Source organism: Beta vulgaris, chromosome 1, assembly GCF_026745355.1.
Source record: "Beta vulgaris subsp. vulgaris cultivar EL10 chromosome 1, EL10.2, whole genome shotgun sequence".
NCBI lineage: Eukaryota > Viridiplantae > Streptophyta > Magnoliopsida > Caryophyllales > Amaranthaceae > Beta > Beta vulgaris.
Genome location: NC_079202.1, coordinates 44,304,027 through 44,321,579, shown reverse-complemented (window position 1 = coordinate 44,321,579; position 17,553 = coordinate 44,304,027). Strand labels below are relative to the sequence as shown.

The following is a 17,553-nucleotide window of genomic DNA, read 5'->3' as shown; positions in this document are numbered from 1 at the left end:
ACTCACCACAAGGGACTCTCACAGTGCGGTCCGCCAATTGAATCGTTTTGCGCGTAGGATGAAGAGGAAATTTCAGGTGCTTTGCAATAGAAAGGGGCATCAAATTGACACTGGCTCCCAGATCGGCCAGTGCACCCTTAGGCTCTAAGTCACCTATCTTCACGGCAAGGTGAAACTCCCGGGATCTCTTTGCTTCTTGGGCATAGTTCGTTGCACAAGAGCACTCACTTGGTAAGGTAGGGAGATAAGCTCATCTTCAAGTTTTCGCTTATTGGAGAGGATCTCTTTCAAGAACTTAGCATAAGCTGGCATTTGAGACATAGCCTCAAGGAATGGAATGTTGATTTGCAGGCTCTTCATCACATTCAGAAATTTAGTGAACTTGTCACTCAACTTTCTCTCTACCAACCTATGAGGATAGGGAACCGGAGGCACATAGGATTTGGTTGGTGGAGGTGATGGCAATGTGTTTTTGTCACCAACTTGAACATGTGACTCATCCTTCTCCTCAACGTCCTCTTTCTCAGTTTCCTCAGCTCCATCCTCCTTCTCAACAACCTCAGCTTCTCCATCCTGCTCTAACTCCCCATTCGGCATCTTAGGACCCGCATAACTTGTTCCCGACCTCAAATGAATGGCTTTGGCTTGATGGAGGTTGGGGTTAGGATGGGTTGGCCTGGAAGTTGATTTGTGGGGGTGGAGGGATTCTTCTCAGCTACTTGGGCAATTTGGGTTTCAAGCATTTTGTTGTGGGCTTGTAGCTCTTGAAACCTTTGCTCATGGTTTTGGAGAATTTGGTTCATGGATTGGAGTTGTTGGAGAATTTGGAGAGAGGTGGATCGGAAGATGGTGTAGGTTCGGGATTTTGTTTGGGGGAATGGAAGGTTGGAGGGAGGTTTTGGGTTGTTGGTCCTTTGATGTGGAGCTTGGTATGTGTTGGACCCTTGTGAGGAGGAACCACCTTGGTTATAGTTTTGGTTTTGGTTATACCCTTGCGCAAACCCTTGGTTGTGAGCTTGGTTGTACCCTTGTTGAGGTTGATTCCATCCTTGTTGAGGTTGGTTGAATCCTTGGGTGTAGTTTTGTTGAGGTTGTCTCCAACCTCCTTGTTGATTGTTCCTATACCCTTGATTCCCTGATATCCATCTCCTCTTGAATTAATTGCCGCCACATGCTCCGAATGGGTACCTCCACAATAAGAAGTATCATGGTTAGTACCACCACAAATATCACAAGAAAAAGAGTTTACCTGTGAAGGAGTAGACGATGCAAGATTGATCTTGGAGAGCTTCTTATCGAGTTGGTCCATCTTAGCTTGAATTTGATCCATGGGGTCAATTTCAAACTTTCCGCTCTTCTTAGGTTGAGCACCTCTTCGTCTTCCACCCCATGAGTAGTTCTTGATCACCTCCTCAATTGTGGACTCAAGTTGTTCTTGCGGGATCTTAGATAGTTGACCTCCCGCTCCAGCATCAAGATTGGCCCGTGAAATCGGATCAAGACCATCATAGAAGAATCGCATGAGTAGATTCTTGTTGAACTCATGGTGTGGGCATGAACGGATCATCTCCTTGAACCGCTCCCAAGCTTCGGCAAGTGTCTCATCGTTCTCTTGCTCAAATGAGGAGATCTTCCTCCTTATGTCCGCAGTCTTCCACTCCGGGAAGTATTTCTTCAAGAATGCCATCGTGACTTCTTCCCATGTAGTGAGGGAATTAGCAGGCAAGCTCTTGAGCCATGACTTTGCTTTTCCGGTAAGAGAGGACCGGAACAGTGCATCTTGATGTAGTCAGGAGAGACATCATTAGTGTTATCATGGCACAGATCTCAAGAAACCTGTCGAGATGGTCTAGAGGATCTTCATCTGACCCCCCACAAAACTGCTCTGCTTTCACCATCCGAGTATACTGAGGGTGAATGCTGAAATTTGTAGTGGTGGTAGGGAGTCGAATTCCACCTTGAAGAACATAGGAACCCGGATTTCCGAAATCCCTAAACAGTTGTGGATTTCTTCACCCATTTCTGATTCAACTTCACTTGATGTACTTGAGATTGGTGAAGAAGGCTCGGAACCCAAAGTCAGATTTTCCAAATTCTTCCGAAGCTTTCGCAACGTACGGTCGATTTCAAGATCTAGAGGCAATGTGGGTGAACCGTGAGTTCTTCTTCTCATGTAACACAACAAAGCTAAGCAGAGGATTAGCAAATAACAACCACAGTTAAAAAGAAAATAAAAGAAAAATCAACTAAGCAAACTAAACTAAAATATACTTCAATCAATAGCACAGTTCCCCGGCAACGGCGCCATTTTGATAAGAGGTTTTTAGTGTGTCGTTAGGCACTAAGAACCGCTTTCCAAACAATATTTATAAGTCCTAACAAGCAACTACTAAGGAATAGTAAGGGCAAGTCAAGGGTCGATCCACAGGGAAAATGGGATTGATTAGAGTCTATCTAGTCTAGACTACCTAATTGAAAGGTATTTGGGGTTTGAAAGAGTGTTTGGTAACAATTAAGACTATCTAACAATAGAACAAGCAAATATCACGAGTTTAAATATCAAATAAAAGACACTAGAGTTAAGGTTACTAGTATGAATAAGAACGGATGATGATTGTTAATGCGATTGGGAAGCAACAAAGACGATTATGCAAGGTTTAGTTTCCCTCTAAATTACTTGAGTCCTCTCTCGAATGGTCCTCAAGAGTAATCACTCAATCAATCAACTAAATCCTCTCTCGAATGGTCTTTAGTTAATTGATTAAGCGATTCGATAAGTTTGGAAAACCCCTAATGAAGGATCCCCTTAATTTCCATGACATAAAATCTATGACTAATCTAAGGTTAAACATGATTAAGAAATTAAACATAAAATCTATGACTAATCTAAGGTTAAACATGATTAAGAAATTATTAAACTAATAGAAATCACAATTATTAAACTAAGAGAATGAAGATTTTAAATAATATAAGAACATAAACAAACACCAAGAGAATGAAATAAAAACTGAAACTTTGAATTGAATTGAACGAAAAAGTACCTTGAATGTCAAATGGAATCACAATCTATGATCACTAATCTCAATATCAATGGAAACTAAGGTCTTTTTCTCTCTAATACAAAACCCTAAAATATTATGTGAAAACTAGAATAAAGCGTAAGTCCCCAACTCCTCTCGAAAAGAGGGTTTAATGATCGATTTTTTTTGTCCGGATCGTGAGGTGCGGGCGCACCAAAAGGAGGTGCGGGCGCACCTTGCTCAGGTGCGGGCGTACCTTGCTCAGGTGCGGGCGCACCTGAGTCTTCTGCCTCAAGGTGGAAATCTCTTCGTCAAATAGTGCGGGCGCACCAGATGAAGGTGCGGGCGCACCAGATGAAGGTGCGGGCGCACCAGATGAAGGTGCGGACGCACCACATGTAAGGTGCGGGCGCACCTAAGTCTCCTGCCTCAGCCTGAATTACTTCGTAGAATGTGCGGGTGCACCAGACATAGGTGCGGGCGCACCTTATGCTTTGTGCGGGCGCACCAATGTAGTCTGTTTTGTGCTCCAGAATTGGTCGATGGTGCGGGCGCACCAGTGGCTTGTGCGGGCGCACCATCGTGTGCGGGGCATACCAAGCGCACCTCAGGCTACCTTTCAGCCTCTAGCTCGTTCCCTTATGCCATGTCTCGCATTTCTCGACCCGAAGAGGGCAATACCTGCAATAGAAACACGAACAAACACGGTGAAAGCATATGTGCTAGAAATTCGATCGAAATAGATCGAAAATCTAGCAAAATGTCACTATGACCAAGTATGATCAAGTGAATGAAATAGAAGGGAAAAGTGAGGAGAAAGAAGGAAGAAAAGGAGGAAAAGGGAGCTAAAACAAGCCAAAAGAAGGTCATAAAGTGCGTTGGAAACGCACTTATCAGTGGCGCACTGGTGGTGGCGTCAATGCAGTGGAGGAGAGAATGGGTTATACTTGTGGCGTCAATGCAGTGGACGGAAGAGAGAATGAACCAATGGCGTCAATGCAGTTGGTGCATCGTCGTGGCGGTGGCGCTGGCGGAGTTAGGGTTCGCGCAAAAAAGGTGGTGGGTGGTGGTAGGGGATTTTCTCGCTCGTAAAATTTTTCTATGGGGGGAAAATAGAAATGTGCTTGGGTATACTGTACATGCGCGCAAAATTAGAATAAAAAAATGATAAGGAAGGGATGTACTTTTCCAAAAACCGCAGCCCTTCACAAAATAGGGTTGCGCTTGTCTAAAAAACGCAGCGCTTCTTACAATTAGAAGGGTTGCGTTTTTTAGGCAAGCGCAACCCTTTTTGTAAAGGACTGCGATTTTCCGAAAAAACGCAGCCCTACAAGAAAGAAGGGTTGCGTTTTATTTAAAACCGCAGCCCTACATACAAGAAAGAAGGGTTGCGTTTTCCTTCTAGCACAGCCCTTCCCTTTTTTCCCCTAGTGTTTAAAGTTTGACTTTGACCCACCAAAAATGAAGTAGGCATTATATTATGGGACGGAGGGAGTATTATATAACAAAAGGTTACTAGGTTGTATCTAAGGATAACTTTTTGAAAATAAAAATGCTTCTTGTTGTTTGATCACTATTATATAAAAATATATCTTTATGCAAAAACTAATGATGCTAGCCGGAAATAAAAATGTTCTTCTTATTTAATCATCTATACAAATATATTAAAAGGCGTTCGTATCAAAGGAACGATGTCACATGACACTCTTCTGAAACTTCTAATGCACATGTTTATAATCTCAATCAATGAGTAGTTACTAGGATTCGAACACATGACATTTGAAATGAAATGTGAGAGTTTAACCACTAATCTATTACAATTTCAATATTTAATATTTCAAAGTAAAATATTATAAAGTCCTATAATTATATGTAATTATAAAAACATGTAGACAAGCTATTTGATCTTTAACCTTTTTATTAAGTACTAATGTTCTCTTATCCAAATTCCATTGACATTGTTATTTTTATCTCTATTCCTTATAAGTTTTTTTTGAACAACTTATCATGCCATAACGTCCATTTTTCCTAAACAAGGAATGTGTCACGTGGCACTCTCCCTAAGGGTGTTTTACTTTATTTAATCCGTGTACAATAAAAAATTAGAAAATGTATAGTTTAGGCTTTGATCCTAGCCTGTGACCTCAAGATCATATACTAAAGTCTTAACCACTAGACCAAGTTGTATTTAGTATATCATTTTAAATACAATATCAATAAATGAAAATTTTCCTTACCCGTGGCATAGCCCGGACCTAATAACTAGTTGTAATATAAAAAAAGTTATTATGTTTGCTACTAAGTAAGGATACAATTTTGAAAATAAGAGATTCCATTTTTGTTTGATCGCAATAATATAAAAAAAGGGTCATTATGTTAAGATTAACCTTACTAGTTCCAAAAGAAAAAAATATTCCTTCTTATTTGATCACTATAATATAGAAAAGGGTCACTATATTAAACTAACCATACTAGTTCAAAAATAAAAAAGTTCCGTCTTATTTGATCACTATAATATAGAAAAAGATCAGTATAGTAAAACTAACCATAATAGTTTGAAAATAAAAACATTATATGTTTTTTGATCACTAACCACTATAATATAGAAAAGAGTTACTATATATGTTGCAACTAAGGATACCATTTTGAAAATAAATATGATAACTATATGTAGAATGACATGATTTTATCTCTATCTATAATTGTATTGCATCTTAATATGGTCAGAATGCACCTTAAAGCATTAACTTATCTTTGATGATGATATGAAGTTTTGCTTTTGTTTTATAATATTTCCTTTTCTTTCTTTTATTTTGAGAAGTGCTTTTTTAGCTTAGGCAAAGCCTATTAGCTCAATTGGTAGAGCTATGTGTAATTGCATAAGGATGTAGGTTTGAATCCTACATAGGCTATGAAACATAAATCTTATTGCTTGATATTATTTTGTCTATGAAATGGGTAAGTTTTTGAGAAAATTGTTTAAGATAATTTAATTATGATAACTAGTGAAAAAGCATGACTATTAAGTGTAACTATTTGTAAGTACAAAAAGGGTGACTATATATAGTTTGAAAAGGGTAACTATACACTAAAAGAGTTGACTATCTTGAGAAAAGTTATCATTATGTTTGAAAGTAAAATGCCTTTAATTATGGCAACTTATTGTAAAAAGAAAAGACCACAATTTAAAAAGACTAAAAGTGTAACTTGAATATTAGAAAAAACGGTGACTACATTTATAAAAACGATAATTATAATAAAGAGTAACTATATGGTTTATCACTATATGTTAAACAAAGGTGAGTAAAAAAAATATATATATATATATATATATATATATATATATATATATATATAAAATATATATATATATATAAAATATATATATATATATATATATATATATATATAAAATGGTCACTGATAATAGGAGGGGTAACATACTAACATGGCTGCAAACAAAAGATTTAAAAGACCGACCCCAATTTGATTACTTAATTTATCATGTGAGACGGCACAAACCACATATGTATGAAAAATTGAAAATGGGTGATTATATCGAGTTAAGCATAAATACAAGATTTTATATTTGGTATTTTTCACCTTTAAGGACCTCCCACTTTTTTTTTCATCTTTAAGGATTTAGAGTTAAATCTCAGGCCATTTAACTCACTTGAAATCAACGAAAAAGTTGAAGTCCTTTAAAGAAAAAAGTTAAGTCTTTCATTGCATTAATTACATCAAAAACTTAGGTCCTTCAGTGCATTTATATAACCAAAAACTTAGTTTCTTGCTGTTTAAATGCTACATGGAGATTTTTTTAACAATTAAAAAAAGTAGCCGTTACATAATCTTTACCAAAGAAATCTTTTGCCCAGCCATCCCATTTCTCCAATTCTTTGCATCTGCACTGGTTATCTGATTATCTAAAAATAATTTGCAGAAGACCTGAAAATGTTTAGTCGTCGTTACAAATAATATAAAACGAAGGTAGAATTTTTTTTATCTATACAATTAAGGAAAGATTACTCACATGAATACATGGTACAAGTCAATAATTCGAGCTTGATTAATTTGATGGGAGATCTTCAGCTATTAATATGGAAGGTACATTATACTAGTAGTATGTGTGCAAGTATGCAACTATGTGTTGAAGCTATGATGTATAGCGCACACCACATGTGAGTGTCCCACATTGATTAAATAAGAGAGATGGGTTCACTTTATAATGCAAAGGGGTTACTCCCCTTATTGCCATATGGTTTTAAGGTGGAACTTCCTTTGTGTTGTGAAGTGGACTCTCTCTCTTTGTGATGGGTGCGGCCCAGGCCCATATTTAACATGGTATCAGAGCCAGGCCCACGACTGGGACCGTTAATTACTATGGGCCAATTGAAAAAGGGACCTCACATGTGAGGGGGAGTGTTGAAGCTATGATGTATAGCGCACACCACATGTGAGTGTCCCACATTGATTAAATAAGAGAGATGGGTTCACTTTATAATGCAAAGGGGTTACTCCCCTTATTGCCATATGGTTTTAAGGTGGAACTTCCTTTGTGTTGTGAAGTGGACTCTCTCTCTTTGTGATGGGTGCGGCCCAGGCCCATATTTAACACTATGCAAGTGTTACATTTCATTAGATCTTGAAATATTGTATTTTTATGGAGAGGCCTAATACTGGTTTGGGAAAAACTTCAATGTGTTCTTCACCTGCCCTGCAAATTAAATCAGTAGATAAGGATGGTGTTACGACTTAGAACTGGAATAGTTTTTCTCTTCCTAGGAATCCTTATAACAAAAACTTGAAGATGAAACCGCCGTTTCAACACAGCCATAGATCTCATTAACAACATACGACGAAGAACAGGAGGTTTTTTTGCTTTGTCTATATTCCATAAAATGAAGGGAGTTGCTTACTTAGTCTCCGACTATTCTTCCTAGATATAAGTGAGATTTTCTATAAGAGGTTCTACTTCTATGGGTCAATTAAGCAACTTTTTGGTACTTTTGGAGAATCGGAATAACTAGTGCAGATGCAAAGAATTGGAGAAATGGGATGGCTGGGCAAAAGATTTCTTTTGTAAAGATTATGTATATTTTTTTAATTGTTAAAAAAATATCTCCATGTAGCGGTTAAACAACAAGAAATTAAGTTTTTGGTTATAGAAGTGCACTGAAGGACCTAAGTTTTTGATGTAATTAATACAATGAAGGACTTAACTTTTTCCTTTAAAGGACTTCAACTTTTTCGCTGATGTCAGGTGAGTTAAATGGCCTAAGATTTAACTCTAGGTCCTTAAAGGTGAAAAAAAAAAAGTGGGAGGTCCTTAAAGGTAAAAAATACCAAATGTAAAGTCCTGTATTTATGCTTAACTCTGATTATATCTAAACAGGGGTTATTTTTTTTATCTAAAGGTAAGGAAAAAAGGTTAGGATGCCCTCCGCATGAGGAAGCTCCGATCCGACCTTACCAGTTACAAGAATAGAAGAAAGAACTGAACTAGTACAATCATCTATTTCAAATGTGGAGTCTACTGAATGTCCAACATTAACTATCCAATCTAATGTTTTCTTTGCCTCTTTGTAGACGTGTTTGATATTCCAAGTAGTGAAAGATCAGAGAAGTATTTTGATGTCTCGAAGTAGGTGATCCAAATGCCATGGTGAAAACTGAATTCTTTTAATGGCGTTGAGGACAAGGAGATTATCCCCCTCAATGTGAAGATGAGTGATATTATTTTGAAGAGCCAAATGAATACCGTGATGAAGGGCCATAGCCTCGGCCATGTAGACAGGAGAAGTTCCAAGATGGTAGGTGGTGGCTTGGACAAGATTGCCCTAGGAGTCTCGGATAGTGACTCATGCTGCTGCTAAATTACCACGAACTTAACCGTCGAACTTGAGTGTGAAATTGTGAGTGGGAGGCGGCTCCCAAGCAACGAAAATGGTGGAAGGAAATAAATGAAGTGGTGGGAGAGGAATAGGAGGATGAAGAGAAAACGAGGAACCTGCAGAAAAGTAGTGATTTACTGCATTTCTGAGGGACCATTCATCATAAAGAAATTTAGCATGGTGAATGATCCTATGGACATATAGAAAATCGTGACGAAAAATAATTTCATTTCTTTCTTTCCAGATAAGGAAGACAAATTTATTTCTTTTGGTTTTATCTAGTTTGACATTATTGAGCATGGCATGGATAAGGGGTATGATTGAACAGGTTAGGCAAACATTGTTTAAATTTAGTTAATTGCCATAAAGTGGAGAGGGTAGGACATTTTGCAAATAAATGATCCAGATTCTCAGGTCGATTGTTACAAAGGACACACCCACCGATTAGATAATTTTCCTACTAACAAGAGTAGCTCAGACCCCAAGAATATTTTGACAAATTTGCCATAAATAGGAGGGATATCAAATTTTCAAATCCAATGAAACTGCCATTTAGGAGCATTAGGTGGCAAACTATGAGCTAGCCATATTGCTAATTATATAGAGAAATTGCCATAAATGCTAGGATCCCAAATAGGTTCGTCTGGAACGGGGAAACTTGAAACTGGAAATCCTTTTATTATATTGACGAAGGCACTTGGCAAAAGAGATTTTAATTTGATGAAATCCCAAGTTCTATTGGAGAGTGATATCTTTTAGAAGGATGAAGGTGTCCACTTGGTCTTTTGTGAGATTTAGGGTGGTAATAAGATTTTCATCCGAACACCAGTTATGCAACCAAAAAAGAATCTTAGCACCGTCACCTATTCTCCGTTTAATGCCTTGTAAGAGCAGGGCGCCTTTGAAGCAATTTTTTCCAAATGGTAGAATCTCAAGGCTTGCGTTTGTAGTTAAAGAAGGATTGCCATTTTAAATATTTTTCCATAACTAATTGTACCCAAAAATTTGATGGGTAAGTGAGAATTTTCCGTAACATTTAGGGACGCAAAGGTCTCATCTCCTAATCCCAATTGAATCTCTTCAATCAGCCCTTGCTCAAAAATCTTCCAAAACACGACAGGGAGAGGATGAGGTAGGAAATTGACGGGGCTGGGGGGTGTGGAATACGACAGGGTAGGGGAAGGGTGCGGAATTAGGCGGGAGCAGGGGGTGGGTGCAGAATTCGACGGGGGTGGGGGAGGGGGCTGTGGCATGCGGGGGGTGGGAGGGTGAGGGGGGGGGTGGTTAGGGTTAAGTAAGGGTTAGGGTTAGGGGTTAAAAAATAAAATTAGAATTAATGACTAACGGCGGTTAATGATTTAGTCATTAAGGGCATTTTACTGTATCATTATGAATCTTACGAATACCTTGTGCATTTTGAGAAGTTGGTGGATACCTCGTGAATTTTCTGAAAACTCGGGGGTACTTGGTGAAAAAACCGCTAATTCTATTTTCATTTTCCTTCCACCATAAATCAGCCTCATCCTTTAAATACAACATAACTGTTGGAACATTTATAGTGTAATGGGTTTTCATGCTCATATGATCATATACTAGAAGAGGAGGAGGTCTAGTATGATAAAGATTAAAGTACACAAAAATGCAAAGGCACGTGGAAAACCAAGGAAAACAGAAGCCGGTCGCGGGTCGCGACACCCGTTGCAGGTCGCGACCTGGGGGCTGTCGCCGGTCGCGACCAGTGCCTTGTCGCGACTCGTGAGCTATTTCGCGAGCCGCGACGTGTCTTCTATCTTGGGGACGTGAAAAGATGCTTTGACGGTTTTTAACCATTGTGATGTGTACGTTATCCGTTTAATGACTATTAGGATTCTTAATCAGTGGATTAAAGGTCCTTAATCAGTGATTAAAGGGAGGGTTAGGAAAGTAACAACTCTAATCTATGAAGGGTATGTTTCTATATAACCTTTGTGATTCCTATGAGGAGAGAGAGATAGAAAATCAGTTTTTCATACTCTAAAGTACTTGCTTTGCTTGAGAGAAACCTTGCTACTTTCTCTTGAGTGTTCTTCACAAACCAAACAAAGTTCTTGTTGATTCACTTAGAAGATCATCTAAGTGGATTGTTCTCTCCATTGTATCTCATTAGTTATTTCGTGTTAACCCGGTGATCCTAGAGGGCGAAATTAAACTAATAGGAAAGCGTAGTTTCCGTGCCTTGGAGTGGATATCCGGTTCCTCTTGTGATCACATAACAATCTATTAGTTTAATTTTTCTTTCTTTCTTTTGGATATGGCTCAATCACTCAAGGACATGACTATGAACTTCCAAAAGTTGGATAAGTTTGAGGGGTGGGTATCGAGGTGGCAAAAGAAGATGCACTTCTTGTTGACCTTGAATGTGGTGTATGTTTTTCAACTCCATGCCACCACTCCCGGAAGATGGAGAGGAAGAGTCTTGAGACTACTAGGAAGAGGATAAAGTGGGAGAATGATGACTACATTTTCGTGGTCATATTCTCAACTCTCTCACCGACCCTTGTTTGATCTCTACCAAAAGTGGAGAGTGCAAAGGAACTTTGGGATGCTCTTGAGGCCAAGTACATTTCGGAAGATGCTTCAAGTAAGAAATTCCTTGTTAGTAATTTTAATTCTTTTAAAATGACTAATGATCGGCCTATTATGGAGCAATTCCATGAGGTTCATCATATTTTGAACCAAATAAGATCACATGGTATGGTGATGGATGAGGCAATTGCGGTTGCCTCAATCATTGACAAATTACCAAATTCTTGGAAAGATACAAAACATCTTTTAAAACATAAAAAGGAAGACATGTCCATGGAGCAATTAGGAACTCATCTTCGTATTGAAGAGGGGATCCGGGCTCAAGATGGGGTTAAGGATACTACTCCTAGTATTCCTAAATCTACCGTTAATTTGGTAGAGGTTGGTGGGTCTAGTAAGACCAAGAAATCCAACAACAACAACAATAACAAAATGTTGCAAACAAGAAGAGGAAGACCTCTCTTGTTGGATATGCAATGGTCCTCATCTTAAGAGGGATTGTCCTTCTAACAACAAGAAGAAGACAAAGAACACACAACCTAGTGTTGTTCAAAACCAAGGTAACAATGCACATGTTAATGTAATTGAAGAAATGCATTTTGTTGCTATGATTTCTGAAATTATGTGTGTGCAGGTTGATGATTCTTGGTGGATAGATTCGGGAGCCTCTAGACATGTGTGCAATAACAAGGATTTCTTCAAGTCTTTGAAAGATTTGGATGATGGTCCAATCTTGTATATGGGGAATGATTCTACGGTAAAGGCTAGAGGAATAGGCCAAGTAGAATTGTTGTTAACCTCGGGAAAGACTTTAACTCTCCGGGATGTTGTGTATGTACCGGAAGTTAGGAAGAATCTTGTGTCGGAGGTCTCTTGAATAAGTATGGTTTTAAAGTTGTTTTTGAGTCGGATAAATTTGTATTTCCAAGGGTGCTATTTATGTTGGACAATGTTTCTTTTGTAATGGAATGTTTAAATTTAATAAAATTGATGCTAGTTCTATTTACATGCTTGATGTTTCTTCTCTATGGCACAATCGTTTATGTCATGTGAACTATCATAGATTATATGACATGTCTAAGATGGGGTTATACCTCCTTTCGATTTAGAGTTAGAGAACTGTCATACATGCGTGATAAATAAAATTACAAAAAATCCTTATCCTAATGTGACTAGACAAACGATATTGCTAGAATTGTTCAAAACTGATTACAGAGGGAGGGAGAGCTGCTACACATACAATTGTGTATGTATGCCCTATGCCCTACACTTCCAATGATGCATTGCTACGTTGTTGCTAGCCAAAAAAAGAGAGGGAACATTGGCGGGAATTTTATTGTGCCACTTACATGTTTTAGGCGGGAATTCTAGCGCCACAAAATATGGAGAAAGATAACAATTTGTTTGGCGCCACACTCATTTCATTATATAATACTCCTACCTCCCACCTCTTTGCAATTTAAAACAAATAAAATGTTGTTCCATGCATGCATATGGCTGGAGAAGACAACCGAAACATGGAAGCCATTAACGGTGGAAATTTTTCCGACGAAGTTTTTTTAAATTTTTTAGTTTTGTTAATAAAAAGCACTAATTAAACTAATACACTCCATACTCATATTGAATAGCATTTTCAGTCTCCTTAACTGGTTTGTAAAGAAGACATTTAACAATCCCGTAGTTTGTTTGTAAAGAAGACATTCAACCCCGATAAGAACATGTTTTGAGTTGTAATACATTAGGGGTGATATTAGTAACAAAAAAAAATATGTCTCTATCCTAACTATTTTCCTTTCATTTGTATTTGTTAATTTTGACAAAATGATATATATTATAGTAACAGTTCAAGATAAATTTAAGATTCTGGTTTAGAATCAAACAACAAGCTTTCCAGTCCATGAAACATTTGAAGCCCATTATTTGATATAAAAATTAAAAGCATAACAGACTATTTTTTTATTAAAAACAATTATATTAATAATAAAATAGTTTCAAACGACTACAAGTTTGAAATTTATTTAGTAACAATAAATATCTTAATAGTAACGCAAACCTATATTATACTTTGAAAAAAAAGGAGGTGTATAGTATAAATACTTAATGTCTCCACTTCTTGACATGGTGAATATCCCGCAATCTTCGGGATATTCAACAGTATTAAGAAGTGGATACATTAAGAAGTTCTATTAAACACCATCATTGTTTGCAAACTATAATATAGATCATGTTTATTACTTTTTAAATATATAATGTGATTAAATAAATCACAAACTTATAGTCGTTTGAACTTTTTTTTTCTTATTAATATAATTGATGTTTTTTTTATTAAATAATCTGTTGTTACTTTCATATTAATATATGTAAAAGAACATCCATAAGCCAATTTTCTATTTTTTAACTTGTAGTGATTTTCACACGTAACTATGTGATAATTTTTTTTATAAAAACATTTACTTAGTTTAAACTTGTCGTTAGTAAATCACTACAAGTTGATAATAAACTACATAAAGAATCTTTTAATCGTTTGTTACTAAGTCTAGTAAATACAACATTTTGTCAAAATTAAATGGAAGCTTAAATACTAATTTGTTACTAATAAATACAACATTTTGTCAAAATTAACAAATACAAATGCAAGTTAAACAAAATTTCTATAACATTTTTATAATAATTCTTAATAGTTTAAATACTCTGTGTTATTTCACTAGGAACACTACAAGAGGGGGGAGAATTGTAGTGTGGAAAGTATTGCCCAAATAATGCGGAATTTAAAACATAAGCAATAAGGAACTGAAATTGCAAGAGAGATTTTTACGTGGAAACTTCTTGTCTCAATACAAGAAGAAAAACCACGACCTACTCAGGATTTAAACTCTTCACTATAATAGGAAATCTCCTATGATTCAACCTATTACATACGCAAATTCCACTCGGAACTCCAACTCTCTCACAATCTCCACTCTATACTCTAGACTTAACTCTAAGTCTTTCAAGAGTTCCTACAACTCTTTACAAAAGGTTTACTCAAACCCTTCACCCCTAGATAGACTTTACCCTAAGTCTACGCATACACAACAAGAACTTACTCAAGTTATTCCTAACTCGAACTTACTCAAATTCCTAACTCGAACTTGATAAAAGAATTCACTCAAACCCTTTTCCAAGTTCCCATTACAAGAGTTCGCTCAAACCCTTTAACCCCAAATCAAATACAAACGCTTGATAATTTGGTTTAACTCTAGTATATAGAAACTGAATAACTGTAAAGGAACATGGCACTCGTATGAACTTGGAACTCACAGGAACTGACTCAAACAAGGAATTGAAAATATATTGCTTTTGTAACGCTATTCCTTAAGCCAAACTTATGGAATGACATAAGTCTAACACTATGGAAAGACACTAGTCAGAAAATTTGAAACTCAATTGAACTTGTATATTTATAGTAGTCTTTTAGAATGAACGTAGGATTAATCATGTATTAGTGGTTAAACCATTATTCCATGATGTTCCTTACACGGAGGAACACGTTCCTCAATCATCCCATGATCTCCATGATCACAGTTAAACGTGGGAGAGAATTAAGTTACTGCTCCTTAATTTTAACAACCACTTTAAGCATCAATTTGAAAATCTGATTTAATTAAAATATTTTAATTATTAAATCTGAAATTAAATCATTTTAATAAAAATATTATCTTTAAATAACTTCCGTGAAAACCGAATAATATTTTTATTATCTTTTAAAAATAAAATCTTTTCCTTAAAAGAATTTTCCATAAATCAGATTTTTCCTTAAATAAAATGGTTACCTATATTCTAGGCATAATTTTCTCAACTGCCATTAATGTACCGTTGTAATTCTTCATCCTAAGTCTAGTTCCTTTTAATAGTTAGTTCCTTTAACTTAGATTAATAGACTAGCACGTTTGTTCCTTAGAGAGGAACAGATAGACAAAGTTCTTTAACAACACTCATTATACGTATTATAAATCTAGACTTTTTGTTTTCCAAAAACTGAAAAGATAAAATTAAATTAATTAAAATCAGATTCCTAAATAAACCGATTTTATTTAAAACTTATCTTTTATTTTAAAACTAAAACTTATCTTTTATTTTAAAACTAAAACTTATCTTTTATTTCAAAACTAAAACTAATCCTAAAACAACCAATGCATATTATTTATAAATAATTAACCAAATAGAGATTTATTTAGAAACAAACTCTAAATAAATTCTTATAGATAATATGCATCAGACTTATTGACTCTAAGTTTCACAAGTTCCGTTGCCCTTACGAGTTCCTTTAGACCTTGTTCCATTACCTTTCACGTTTCCACATACTTACATGAATCCTAGACAATAAACTCATATTTTCTGCCTTCATGCTCCATGTTGCTCCAACTCAAGAACCGCATGTGGATAGCTCCACCTTTGGAACTTCGGTGTGCTAGTTCCTTTAAGAAACTTCGCACTCATAGTTCCTGCTAGGGGTGTTCGCGGTTTGGGTTGGTGCGGTTTGGGATGTAACCCAACCCAAACCGTAAATATACGGTTTGGCATTTTTCCAACCCAAACCGCACCGCACTTTTGCCCAAACCAACCCAAACCGAACCGCGCAAAACGGTTTGGTGCGATTGGTTTGCGGTTTAACCATTTTTTCCTCCGCGACATTAATTTTTTTAATCTAAGAGTAATAAAAAATTGTTAATAAATATAAAGAGTCCAGATAAATAGGAAGTTGACTTCATAATTAAACATAAATAATAATTTATCAAAAGTATCCAAGTTATTTACCTAAAATTTTTTTTAGTTGTATGCCACCTTGTCAAGTGTATTTAAAAAAAATCAAAATAGATAATTTTTTTTTTAAAAAAAAGATCATATAAGATTGCGCTTTATGGTGCGGTTTCAGGTTTACAAAAATTAAAACCCAACCCAAACCGCAAACCGCGGTTTGCTTGAAATCATAACCCAAACCGCAATTTTAAAACCGCAAACCAACTCAAACCGCGAAAAAACGGTTTGGGTTGTGGTTTGGTGCTGTCCAGACCGCACTCTGAACAGCCCTAGTTCCTGCTCAGGAACTTCATATTCAATGTTCCTCATAGAATGTACCTAGGAACCGCTCTAGTTGTGTTCCTTTCAAGAACTTTTTTAGGAACTTCACTTGTTGAAAAACCTTCATGATGTGATATATTTAACCTTTGATGACTTGTTTCATGTTAATGTAATATGCACATCTCAAACACACATATTAGTTTGATAATCATCATTTGTTTACAATCATCAAAATATTACATGACTCAACACTTTGTTTATCTATACAAATATATCAAAAGGTGTTCCTAAGAACGTATATGTGCCACGTGTCACCACCTCTCATTCAGTATCATTCTGTTCACCTCTTTCTCATATAGTAAAAAAAGCATTGTTAATGTGAGGATTCGAACTCACAACCTCAAGTAGGAAAGAAAGATATTCAATCATCACTCCACCATACTATTATTGCTTATTTAATCAGAATTGATGATGATATATGAATGAATAACTTTTGAGATCCATATAATGAATGAGATGACTTTTTGAAATGAGTATGAAATGACTTACTAAATTGTAAAATAGAGAAATCTTGGAGCATCGCCCGAGCCTAAATACTAGTTGTTTATTATAAGGCGACAAAATTATTAATCTTGTTATATACAAATACTTAAAGTGCTACTATAAAATAAAATAAAAAAACAAAAGAATAGGGGAGGGAAAGGAAATATGAAAGTAATAGCAAGCATGGGATTCGAACTTGAGACCTCACAGCCATAAACACGCTTTCAAGTGTGCAATTGTAACCAAGTTGACGAAATATTCAACCGTGATAACAAGTGGATACATTAAATTGTTATAGTAAACACCACCGTTATTTGCAAACTAATAATATAGGTTATGTTTACTATTTTAATATTTCGTATTACTAGACAAATCACAAACTTACAATCATTTGAAATTTATAGGTTCTAAACCGGAAGCTTAAATTCTTACTAATTTGTTACTAATAAATATAATATTTTATAAGAATT

General features: G+C 36.1%; 1 non-coding gene across 1 annotated transcript; it reads left to right on the top strand.

The window, feature by feature from the left end:
- The first annotated feature begins 1,538 nt into the window (after positions 1 to 1,538).
- Positions 1,539 to 1,645, top strand: LOC125494450 (small nucleolar RNA R71). Its single transcript, XR_007270699.2, has one exon. It is a non-coding gene; the product is annotated as a small nucleolar RNA R71 (small nucleolar RNA).
- The last annotated feature ends 15,908 nt before the right edge of the window (positions 1,646 to 17,553 follow it).